This window comes from Pyrus communis, chromosome 15, assembly GCF_963583255.1.
Source record: "Pyrus communis chromosome 15, drPyrComm1.1, whole genome shotgun sequence".
Lineage (NCBI taxonomy): Eukaryota > Viridiplantae > Streptophyta > Magnoliopsida > Rosales > Rosaceae > Pyrus > Pyrus communis.
In genome coordinates this window covers 16,018,408-16,030,522 of record NC_084817.1, presented here as the reverse complement: position 1 = coordinate 16,030,522, position 12,115 = coordinate 16,018,408, and the positions used below count along the sequence as shown (strand labels likewise).

General features: G+C 37.8%; 1 pseudogene; it reads right to left on the bottom strand.

The window, feature by feature from the left end:
- Nucleotides 1–1,160: 1,160 nt before the first annotated feature.
- LOC137718787 (protein PLASTID MOVEMENT IMPAIRED 1-like) lies at nt 1,161–4,080 on the bottom strand (annotated as a pseudogene).
- Between the last annotated feature and the right edge of the window lie 8,035 nt (nt 4,081–12,115).

The window sequence follows — 12,115 nt, the reverse complement described above, 5'->3', positions numbered from 1 at the left end:
AGTTGGAATTTTGAGTCTTTGAGCTAAACGATCAGGTGCAAGTAGCTTGACCGCCTTACTCGTCATTGAAACACAAGCTAGAGACATATTGGCCTACATTCCAACCAATGTGATCTCCATTACCGATGGATAAATTAGTTAAAGAGAAAAAAAATAGAAATATCTTTTGAAGAGAAAAACTTCTCGATTGAATTGTTATTGTATCTGACTAATTGTTTTTTGGTAGTTTTGAGTCATTGAAGATTTATCACTAATATTTTCAATTGTCGTGGAACTAAACTAATTAAGTATGCTTTAATAAACATGTTCTTAATGATGAATTAAAAATGTTGTTATTGAGTCTTAGCTATTCCTCCCATGTGCAAGTCATCATCCATGTGATGTACCTGGCAATAAGGACTAGGCCAAATTTCTTCACTTGTCTCCTCCGTTGGTTCAATTCGTCCCAATTTTATGGCTTGCTCAAAGCAATGGACCATTGATCTTTGTTTTAGAGTTAGGACCACATTGTAGGTTTTCAAAAGTTTCCCTAGTGGTGGGCTTGTGGTGGTGGATGTGATATTTCTTAAAACATAGAAATAACAACAAGACATTAGGATTACAGATTTGATAAACTAAAATTTACAATAAACCAATTATAGTTTATTTATCTGTAAAATACGAAAGACATGGTTCATGCGAATGGCTAAGGAGTCTTCTACTTTCAACAAGCATAACTGTTCTAGCAATAATACGGTTTGCTCGGAATAGAACGTGTGTTTTGTGAAAGCAAGGACACCCTTAATATGGTGCTTACGGTTCCTCCAATCACGCCCACCAAGGAAAGTGCACTATATCTTACTGAATTAGGGTTTTCAAAAGTCAACTTATGCTACAAAGGTTCCATTATCTTTGCTATTCAGTGTTCAATCACAATGAAGGACAAATAACTTGCCTCACAAATTACTTGCCTCCTTTCAACTAATACCGAAACCTTTTGAAATAAAACCTCATATCTGACAGATTGTGCAAGTGATAACTACCAAGTTAGGGACAATATCGGTGTTCTTGAAAGTGAGCATTTGATCCATCTCTCTGATAATTGCTACAAGTGCATCAAACTTAACTATTTGTACGTGTTACAGTCTGTCACTCTCAAAGTTATAACTATTTGCACTTCCTTAATCTTTACTCCTTGTATGTATTATTATTGCAAATAAATTACTAAAAAATAATTAAACCAATACAAATAATACGAAGTTTCACTTGGTAAATTTTACATCTGGATTTCTCATATACTTGAGCCACATATCAACCATCACTCTTGATGAAATGCTCCACAACAAATCCTAACCTTTGGATGCCACATGATGTTTGCCCTTCTTCCTCGCAACAGCTTTCGCCAATCCATAAGAAATTAGCCACTGCATTGCAGTTAGCCTTTGCCTCTCACTGTCCCACGCATTCCTCTTTCCTCCTTTTGTCCTCACCTTCAATCCTCCCACATGTATACTTGTCACTTTGAATCTCTTCTCCTCCTCATTGACGGTGTCATCAGCTCTCGTTGCGTAAATAACCGCTAGGGCCTCCAATCGCCTCATATCGCCTTAAAGGATCCCTTAGCTGAATAATCACAGCCAGTGTAATTGTCTCTGGCTGGTTTCCATCTTGTAAACCTTATGAACTTGCCAGGCTGTGGTTTTTGATCCAATCCTCGAGCGATATTGAAGAAGCGAGAGGGTGGTTTTGAAGTACTTTTGCACCACTTGAATTTGTGAAACTATTGTTCGTTGGTGAAACTTCAAATGGGGCTTCTTCCTCAGCCATTTCAGCTTGAATTTTCAAAGCTTCGAGCGCCATGGCCTCGATTTTCTCCATGGAAAAGGCTAGAATCTCCTCTAGTGTCAAGGGGTTCTCGTTCACATTCCAAATCCAGGTCGAAATCCTTTCTTTCCTGCATGTGCTCAATGTATTTGACATGGTTTTAACAGCAACAATTGTTCTTCCAGCGCTCGAGCTAGCGCCTTCCTTGTTCCTTCCTTGAATGATTGCAGACGCAATGCCTTTAAAAGCTATCTGCTCCGCAGTTTTATCCATCAATTCATCCAATGCCATCAGAATCATAATCTGGGTGTTTAGCTCATCAAGTCCAATGCCTGCAATCCTTTGAAACAATTCAAATCCACTCATGGACTGATTCCATGGCAGAACAAACGGCTTTGTATCTGCATGGCAAGTTTTGGAGTGTCTTTCCTTGCTACCAAAGTATCTAAAGGATTCATGGACGCCAAATACCCTCAATCGCGGGTTTGAACCACACTCCCTAAGCTCTTTCCAAGATCAGGAAGGTAAACTTCAGCTGCTTCACCCTCACTAGATTTCTCTGCCCCTTCAAGGGCAAAAGGTGGAATATCACTTTGATTCAATTTGTATTCGTTTAGGATCTCTTCCTCCTCAAGCATTTGAAGAAACTCATTTGTCATATTTTCTTCATCTGCCTCCAATTTTTGTGATTCGATATCTTCATCCTCTTCATCTTTTTCATTGATTTTTTCTTTCCTCATCAAAGACTCAAGAGCCTTAATCTGCTGAGCAATTGAATCAAGATCTGTCAATCTTGTTGTATGAACATGGTCTTGCACAATTTCCTTCACAACCTCACTTGATGTTGCTGATTTTTCGCCAACAGACTTTTCGGATTGGTCCTCCCCATATTCCTCTCCTTTGTCTTGGAATTTAACTCATTTGTCCACTACCTCAAAGTCTGGCAGGTCAAGTACCTCCACCTTTGGCACTTCTGGTTCTTTAGGTTTTTGAGCTGCAGAAGAAGAAGAAGAAGAAGGTGATGATATAGGAACTGGGTTCGGTTCATCAAGGTTGAGTTCATCAATCCCCTAAAGATCAGCTGTTTTTCTTGCTTGTGAAGGTGTCCAAGCTTCTCCTCTGCTTGAAAGTTTTGGACTAGGCACACTAAATGATGTTTTCGATTGCTTCCTGCCAAAAGAAGATGTGAAATTGTTGGACTTACTAGACTTCAAATCCTTAACTTGACTGTAAATACCAACTCCTCCATCCTTCTCCATAATCTGAAACCCTAGTTTCAGAGCAAGCTCACCACCTTTCGCCTTCCCTAACAGTTTAAAACTCGTATCCCATTGTCGAATTCGTTGGCCTTCACGGCTCTTCTCAATGGACTCCCGAATCATTTGACTCAAATCCACATTGCTTTTCCTAAAATCAAGCTCTTTTGCATCAACTGCAAACAAATATACCCAAAAGGGTCTCGTCTCAAACTTTGTCTTTTTTCCATGGGCAGAGCTGCAATAAACATGGCACCGAACGAAAAGGGTCTCCTCAAAATCAGCATTTCTTTGTGTCACCCTTGACGGCATTGTTTGAACCACTCCGTCTTTTGTTTCCTTCTTTCTAACGCAGACAGAAAGTCTAAGGCCATTCATTGAAGCTGAAAGACCTTGTGCAGTGACAACTTCAACAGAAAATAAGCAGCTCAGCTTCTGCATTCCAATGTGAGAAATAGCGCGAACCGGCTTCTAATTCTAGATACCTTTTTTCTCTATGATGGCAGTTGCCTTGTTATCCAAGCTTTTTAGCTCCGGTGAATTATATTTCACGGCCTTCTTGCCTTGATCCTTATCCTCATCTTCCTCATCATTAGCAAGTTTTGGGCGGGAGCGCCATGGGGACAAAGACATCCGCCTTCGCGGTTTGTTATTGAGTCTAATCTCCTCAACACTTGCCGGAATAACTCCATCTTTATATGGTATGGGAGGAACCAAGCTTCGAGGAAGGATAAGGGAGGCAGTTCTTCGAGTACTAGTACTCGAAGTGTGGGATGTGTAGAGTGATTTACTCAATGCTTTGAGCTCTTCCAGGAGCTGAGTGTTGGAATTTCTTCGGCTGTCGGACGAAATTTCAGTTGCCATTGGAGAAGAGAAGAAAAATAGTAGGAGGAAATCGGTGCAAAAGGTGGGAACGGATTGAATTCACATGCATGGAGAGGGAATGGAAGGGGGAAATTAGATAAGAGGATCACGTGGCTGTTTGGTTTTTGAGGTGGAGAAACTGCCATGGATTGTGGTGATGAATATGGGGGATGATTGATGATCCTTCCATAGCCAATGAAATGTGTGAAGGATAAGAGGACAACGCTGGTGTCTGCTTTTCCTGTTCCGTTCTTTTCTGGTGAAAGAGATGGGTTTGAAACATCAGGCATGGAAATTGGTTAATTAATTACTGTAGGGCTTACACGAAGCTTCTGATATTGTTTTCACTTGCAGTACCTTCCAAGGGAGTGGGACTTCCCTTGAGGTGTACATAATCCTCAGGGTTTACATACCCCTTGTTCCTATCTCGGGGTGTACATACTCATCGGATACATCACCTAATGTGCGAGAAGGGAACAATGGCTATACACCTCAAGATAGGCAAAGTCTTTCTGCTTGTGAGATGGTACTTGTTTTGTTAGTTTCAACATGAGATTGAATGCAACAAAATGAAGACGACAAAATTGTTAACAAAGGAACCATCACTTGATTGATGCATAATATACGTGGAGCTTTAACAAACTTACGTGCAAATAAGACACCAAGGATTTTCGTTTAAATTGAATGCATGGATAATGATAGTGTAACACCAAGGCTTCCTTCCTCCGTCACCCATTTGATATTTTGGTATCACGTTTCTTACAGAGATGAATCCTACACATTACAATCACGTTTCTTATAGAGATGAATCCTACACATTACAATTACCATTAATAAGTTACAAGATGGGATAATTTTGTTCCATCTCTCTTCTTCTTCATTTTTTTTTTCTCCCAATGTGAGATTGAATGATAAGTGGTTAGCGCATTACTATAATGTTTTGGGCTCAAATATTTCTCCTTTTATTTAGTGTAGGTTAATGTAGAATATCGTTTGTACTCAAAATGTGTGATTGAAAACAATATAATGAAGACAAAATTGCCAACAGAGGAACCATCACTTATTGATACTTGGTCTAGGGATCTGACTGACAAATAGGGATGTGGAAATTAATTGAATGCAGGGATTATAAAACTAGCGGCTCCAAGGCTTCTTTCCTTCTTTCATATTTGTATACGCACCACATTATCCTACACATCTTGTCATCCTCTAATAGCGATAGAACCTATGTGGTGAGCTTTACCTCAATTAAGAAAGTAGAAAATATGCTCGATGAAATGCAGCAAATGGGCTATAACGTAGAGCGGTTGTATTTCCAACCACATGAAGAATTTTTTTTTTTTTTTTTTTTTCCTAGATCCTCGTTTATATACACAAAGATTGATACTTGACGAGCCAAAGAGAGATTTACTTTGAAACTCAATGTTCAAACCACGTCAGCACTCAATGTCCAAACCACGTCAGTAGTTTTAACAGATTTGCTAACGGATTTGGACGACACGGGACAAGGTGAAACACAACTAAGAGTTTTAGTTTGTCTGCAATGTAACAAATATTACAAAAGTATTAGTAATTAAATACATTAATAAATATAAATATATAAATTTTATATGAAAAACATTAAAAAGGCGAGAATACTTACCAACAAATGATGCACCTCCTTCTTCACCTCGTTTGGAATCGCCTTCCAAGACTTCCACCGCATATGGCAAAAGTCCGAACGATGTGCCCAACATTGTGGCCCAATGCGCTATGCTACTCCGTCGTTGGTGTAGCCCGATGCCACTCATCGTATCCGATTGTGATACGATCATTGGTCACTCGGGTGACCTTCGCCGTGTTCAATTGCCGGCAAGGTCTCCAGGTGTTTTTCTTGGATGCAAACAAATTAAAAATTAAAGTTAAACCAAAACTAATTAAAAATGCTACCGAAATTTTGGCATAATCTCCCCTGTAATTAAAACATTTTCCAAATCCTGAAAATAACAATAAACAATATATGTATCCAACAACAATAATCACAACAATTTAATAAGGCATTTGGGAACAATCACAACAATAAACCATATATTTATATATATAATAACTTTTTAATCCTTAAATAACCTAACTGAACAAAATTAATCTTAAAATAACATAACTAAGTTAACAAGGAAATGAGGGAGTTAATTAGGATAGTTTACTTAGCTGTGAACCTGAGGCATCGGTTGTGGATGCTGATGGCGACATTGTGTTTGGAGTGCGGGGGTGTCGGTGAGCATGCTTGGTGCTAATAGGTAGTGCCACCAAAGAGGTCGATGATGTCAATGCCTAGGGGAGTTGGGGACCAATTGGATCAACTGGATTCACTGGCCTAGGGTCCATCTTCGTTGGAGCAATGGCGGCAGCAATAGAAGGTGGGGGATTCAGACAAGGTGTAGTTGTCACCGCCTTCCGACTTCTAATGAGCTATGACATCTAGATAATTGGAAAAAAATTGCAAGATTACAAGTATAAAAATTATCCTAGACATGCATAATAATTTCTATTTAAATTTAAAACTAAAAAAAAATTAAAAACCCTAAATCTAACCCCACCGCCTAATTCTAACCCCTAATTTAAAATGAATAAACCCCTGACTTAAGAACCATAAATCTAACCCCTAAATTAAGCACCCTAAACCTAACCCCACTGCCCTAATTCTAACCCCTAATTTAAAATTTCTAACCCCCTAATTTAAGAACCCTAAATCTAGCTAACCCCTAATTTAAGAACCCTAAATCTAATAGCAACCCCTAATTTAAGAACCATAAAGCTAACCCCCAATTTAAGAACCCTAAATCTAGCCCCTGACTTAAGAACCCTAATCTAAACCCACTGCCCAAAATCGTTCCCCTAATTTAAAATCTATAAACCATCATTTAAGAACCTAACTGAACAAAATTAATCTTAAAATAACATAACTAAGTTAACAAGGAAATGAGGGAGTTAATTAGGATAGTTTACTTAGCTGTGAACCTGAGGCATCGGTTGTGGATGCTGATGGCGACATTGTGTTTGGAGTGCGGGGGTGTTGGTGAGCATGCTTGGTGCTAATAGGTAGCGCCACCAAAGAGGTCGATGATGTCAATGCCTAGGGGAGTTGGGGACCAATTGGATCAACTGGATTCACTGGCCTAGGGTCCATCTTCGTTGGAGCAATGGCGGCAGCAATAGAAGGTGGGGGATTCAGACAAGGTGTAGTTGTCACCGCCTTCCGACTTCTAATGAGCTATGACATCTAGATAATTGGAAAAAAATTGCAAGATTACAAGTATAAAAATTATCCTAGACATGCATAATAATTTCTACTTAAATTTAAAACTAAAAAAAAATTAAAAACCCTAAATCTAACCCCACCGCCTAATTCTAACCCCTAATTTAAAATGAATAAACCCCTGACTTAAGAACCATAAATCTAACCCCTAAATTAAGCACCCTAAACCTAACCCCACTGCCCTAATTCTAACCCCTAATTTAAAATTTCTAACCCCCTAATTTAAGAACCCTAAATCTAGCTAACCCCTAATTTAAGAACCCTAAATCTAATAGCAACCCCTAATTTAAGAACCATAAAGCTAACCCCCAATTTAAGAACCCTAAATCTAGCCCCTGACTTAAGAACCCTAATCTAACCCCACTGCCCAAAATCGTTCCCCTAATTTAAAATCTATAAACCATCATTTAAGAACCTAATTTAAGCCCCAATTTAAGAACCCTAAATTTAACCCCATTGCCCTAATTCTAACCCCTATTTAAAATTAAAAAAAAACCCTAAATCTATAAACCCTAAAACATGGCAAATTAAGTAAATTGAAAAAAAAAAATTAAAGAGGAAATTACCTCTTGGAGATGAAGAGGAGCGACGAGAATAGAGGGTGAGTGAAGGAGCGATGGAGAGAGAGGCTGAGAGGGTGAAAAAGGGTGTTGAGGGAAGTGGAACTGAGGGTGAGAGAGGGTGAGACACGTTGGAAATGGCGTTGGAGCTTCGTCGGGAAAAAGATGAAAGGGTGGGAGGCGTCAGGAAAATGAGGAAGAAGAGAGAAGTGAAGGGAAATGCACTTAAATATACTGATTCTTGGGCGATGAAGGGTTCATTGCGCAAGGTTTACTACTTTGTTGCGCATTGTTTTCAAAATTTAAGGAAAAAAATTTCTGAGCCAAAATTTTAGACAATTGCACGATGAAAACCACGCTTTCGTCGCACAAAGTAGCTTTGCTCAATGAATACCTGGTCTACTCGCATAAAATTAAAATGCTTGCGTGACGGAAAATGGGTTATTCATCGTGCAATTATGTTTAAAATGGTTATTTTTTTGGAAGTTCGATTAAAATTTATTATAAGCAACTTAATAAAACAAATTTATTAATAAAGACATCGAAAAAGTAATTCACAAATAAAATACATTAACTTTAATGTATTTCACAAATAAATTGCATTAATCTTCATCCGAACTATAATAACTTTCACTTTCGTTGCTATCATTTTTTTCAGTATCCCATACTTCATCGTCCATAGGTACATCGCCATCGTTGTTCGTGCGCATTGCAACATCGTATCGTGGATGATTACAGAGGTCAATTGTGATTGACTCAACCGGTATTTTGAATGAAGCTACTCCCTGTATCTAAAATGATTATTGGATAAGATTAGATCTCGGAGTGTTTCTATCCCAATTTTCATTGAAGATTCTTGACGTTGGTTAGCGACATTGTCGATGTCGTCATCAGTAAGGTCTTGTTCCAGCATAGCATACGCATTCTTATGATCCATCTTTTGAACAACTTTCCAACCCCTCCTGACTTTAGGGTCATCTAGATACAAAATATGGTTTCCCATGTTTGCTAAGATGTAAGGGTCGTCATCGTACCAAGTTTTGTTAGTGTTCACGGATAGTAAGCCATAGTCTTTTTTAACACTTCCCTACCTATTTGTATTTGTATCAAACCATTGACACTTAAACATAATCACTTGGCATCGGTCTTTGTAAAATAATTGCAACACTTGTTAATTTGCCATAGAATTCAATGTCTGTGTTTTTGCCTCCACCTTGGACATGGACACCGCTGTTTTGCGTACACAACTTGTCAACTCATGCAGCCCCTAAGAACTTGACACCGTTAACATGGCAACTCGAGAACAATTCAACGTGAATCGGTCCGAACAGTAAGTTATATAACTCTTCAATGGAAGCGAGGGAATTCGATGCTTTCAATTGATTCACCTAATATTACACAAATGGTTACCTTGTTAATTCGAGCAAATTAATTTCTACAATATATATGTCCAATACATAAACCACTTCAAACTTATATATATTTGAGAAACCACCGCGGAAACAATTCATGGTGTTTCTTGGCATACAAATGTGAAGGATGTTCCAGTTTCATCATATCTTTATGCTCGTCTAGGTATGACATTGTCTCATCACAATTGTTGAGTATGAACCAATGCGCTACCTTCATGTCCTTTTTGGAAAACGACTCGCCTCGTATCGAATCTCCAAAGGGTTGTGCAATTTGGGCAAAAACTGAAAGTTTCTCATTTCTCACACCCCTATCATTATTGCGTTGAGGATGATTGAAAGTTGTCTTCACATATTTTAAATACATTCCAAAAAATCTAAGCACCTCATTTACTACCCAAGCCTCTATAATCAATCACTCGGGCTTCGGTTTGTTTCGTACCCTTTTTTTCAAATCCCCAAGAAGCCTGCCAAAATAAAACGATTTGATAAGAATGAGTAAAACTGTCAGTTAAGTATGAATAAAAGATGATAAGGATTATATACCTTTATATTGGATACATCCATTGAAAGTTGACTGGTCCAACAAACAATGCCTCATCCAGTAAGCCAACCATCATATGGATCATACTTATGAAGAAAGCAAGAGGAAATATCATCTCAAAGTTTCATAGAACTTGGACAATGTCATGGCGCAACTGATTAACGTTCGTCTTTCGTAACGATGTTGATGTCAGGTGCGAAAAAAATCTAGATAACAACATGATTAGCTTTAGTACTTCGTTTGGCAAGAGGTGTAGAATACCAATATGAAATAGGCATTGCAGAAGCATATGGAAGTGATGACTTTTTAGTTCAGCTAATTTACTCCCGTCAACGTTCATGCAGCGCGCGATATTAGAAGCATACCCATCAGGAAACTTTACAAAGGATAAAAACTTTTTTGTCATTTGGTTTCATTAAAAGAAATGCAAGATCCCTTATGGCTTTATCATCCCTATTCATCCATAAACCTATCCTTATTCCCATTCGTTCCAAATCAAGACGAGCTTTGACTGTGTCCTTTGTCTTGCCCTCGATATCTAGAACTGTGCCGACCAGTGTGTCGAATACATTTTTCTCAACATGCATAACGTTAAGGCTGTGTCTCAATTTTAGTTTCAACCAATACGAGAGCTTAAAACACATAGACTTGTGCATCCAGTTCATATGTGTAGAAGGTCTGGTCCTACTTACAGTTTTCGAGAATGGAGCAAAATCCAAATGGTTAAGGTGTTCCAAAATTTGATCTTCGAACCATGTCCAGACCCTTCTTATGCCACTCGTGGTCCCATGGCAACCATCTTCGACAACTAAGGTAACAAACTTTTCCAGCTTGCCAACCAGATGTTACATCCTCATTCCATACAAAGAATGCCATATAACCCTTAGTGTTCCACCCGAAAACCATTGCATATGTGGGAAAATCGTTCACAATCCACATCACTGCTGCCCGTAAAGTGACATCTTGCCAGTACACTTATCGTATGTGCGCACACCGTTTTCCTTAAGTAACATTAATTGACCTACCAAGATCATCGGTTATCAATAGAGTCATTGCCATGTGTTTTTTTTTTTCATGCATTTCCAAGGCGGCAGATTATACGAAAATACGAAAAATTGACCAAGTGTTGTGGTGTTGGTTTGTAACCCCGAATAGATTGAATCCATTAGTGGTAAGTCCCAGTCTAACGTTCTGGGGATTAGCAGCAAAATCGAGGAATGTTTAATCGAACTCATTCCATTCCTCCCCATCTGCAATATGCCTCATCACTATGTCATCTGCCCGTTTTTCCTTATGCTATCTCATATCGGTGGTAGTATGCGTTGACAAAGACAATTGCCGCAACTTAGGCTTCAAAGGCAAATAACGCATGACTTTTTGTGGGATCTTCATCGTCCTATTCTGAGATGTCATTTTGAACCTTGACTCATTGGATACAGATAGGCCTGGCAATTTCTGACACAACCCGATAACCCGACACGACACGACACGAAATTAACAAGTGTTTGGGTCGACACGATAACGAATCGGGTCGTTATCGGGTAACCCGATAAGCACCTGTTAAGATAACGAGTTGATTCGGGTATACACGTGGATAACACGATACACGATAAGAAGAATATTATTTTTATAATTTTATAACCCTAAAAAAATACTATAATAATTATATACATTAATTTTACAATTTTATACCCCTAAAAATTATAATAAATAAATATATATATATATATATATATATTAAATTAACTATAAAATTTATAATAATTATATATACTATAATAATTATACTCCCAAAATATTAAGTCTATCTATAATAATTATATATATATATATATTAAATTTTATAAAAACTATAATAATTATTAATTAATAATTTAATATGCATGAATATGATGCATTGCATTGCATCCATTGAAATTTGATGTGATTTGTTTCCATTCAAATTTCAATAATGAATTTCTTGCCGTTGCCAACTTGCCGCCCTTTTTGAAAAAAAAAATGGAGGGAAAATGAAAATGTTAAGAAAAATTGAAAATGAAACAAAAAAGTGAGGGAATTAGGGAAAGATTTGGAGGGAAAAGTGAAAATGATAAGAAAAAGTGGAAAAGGAAACAAAAAAGAGAGGGAAAAATGAAAATTGATAGAAGTGGTGAGAAATTTTTTTTTTTTTTAAGTTATTAACTTTTTATCACACACATGACTGTCATGACATATCTCACTATTTTTATAATGACACACGTGACACGTGATGTATGTACTATTCCGTGTACCAGTCAATTATAATTTATGCGTACAAAATAAATAGATTTAAATCTACTTAATAAATATATATACACACACACACACACGGAACTTGATTGATGGCATACGAATTCTCCAAAACT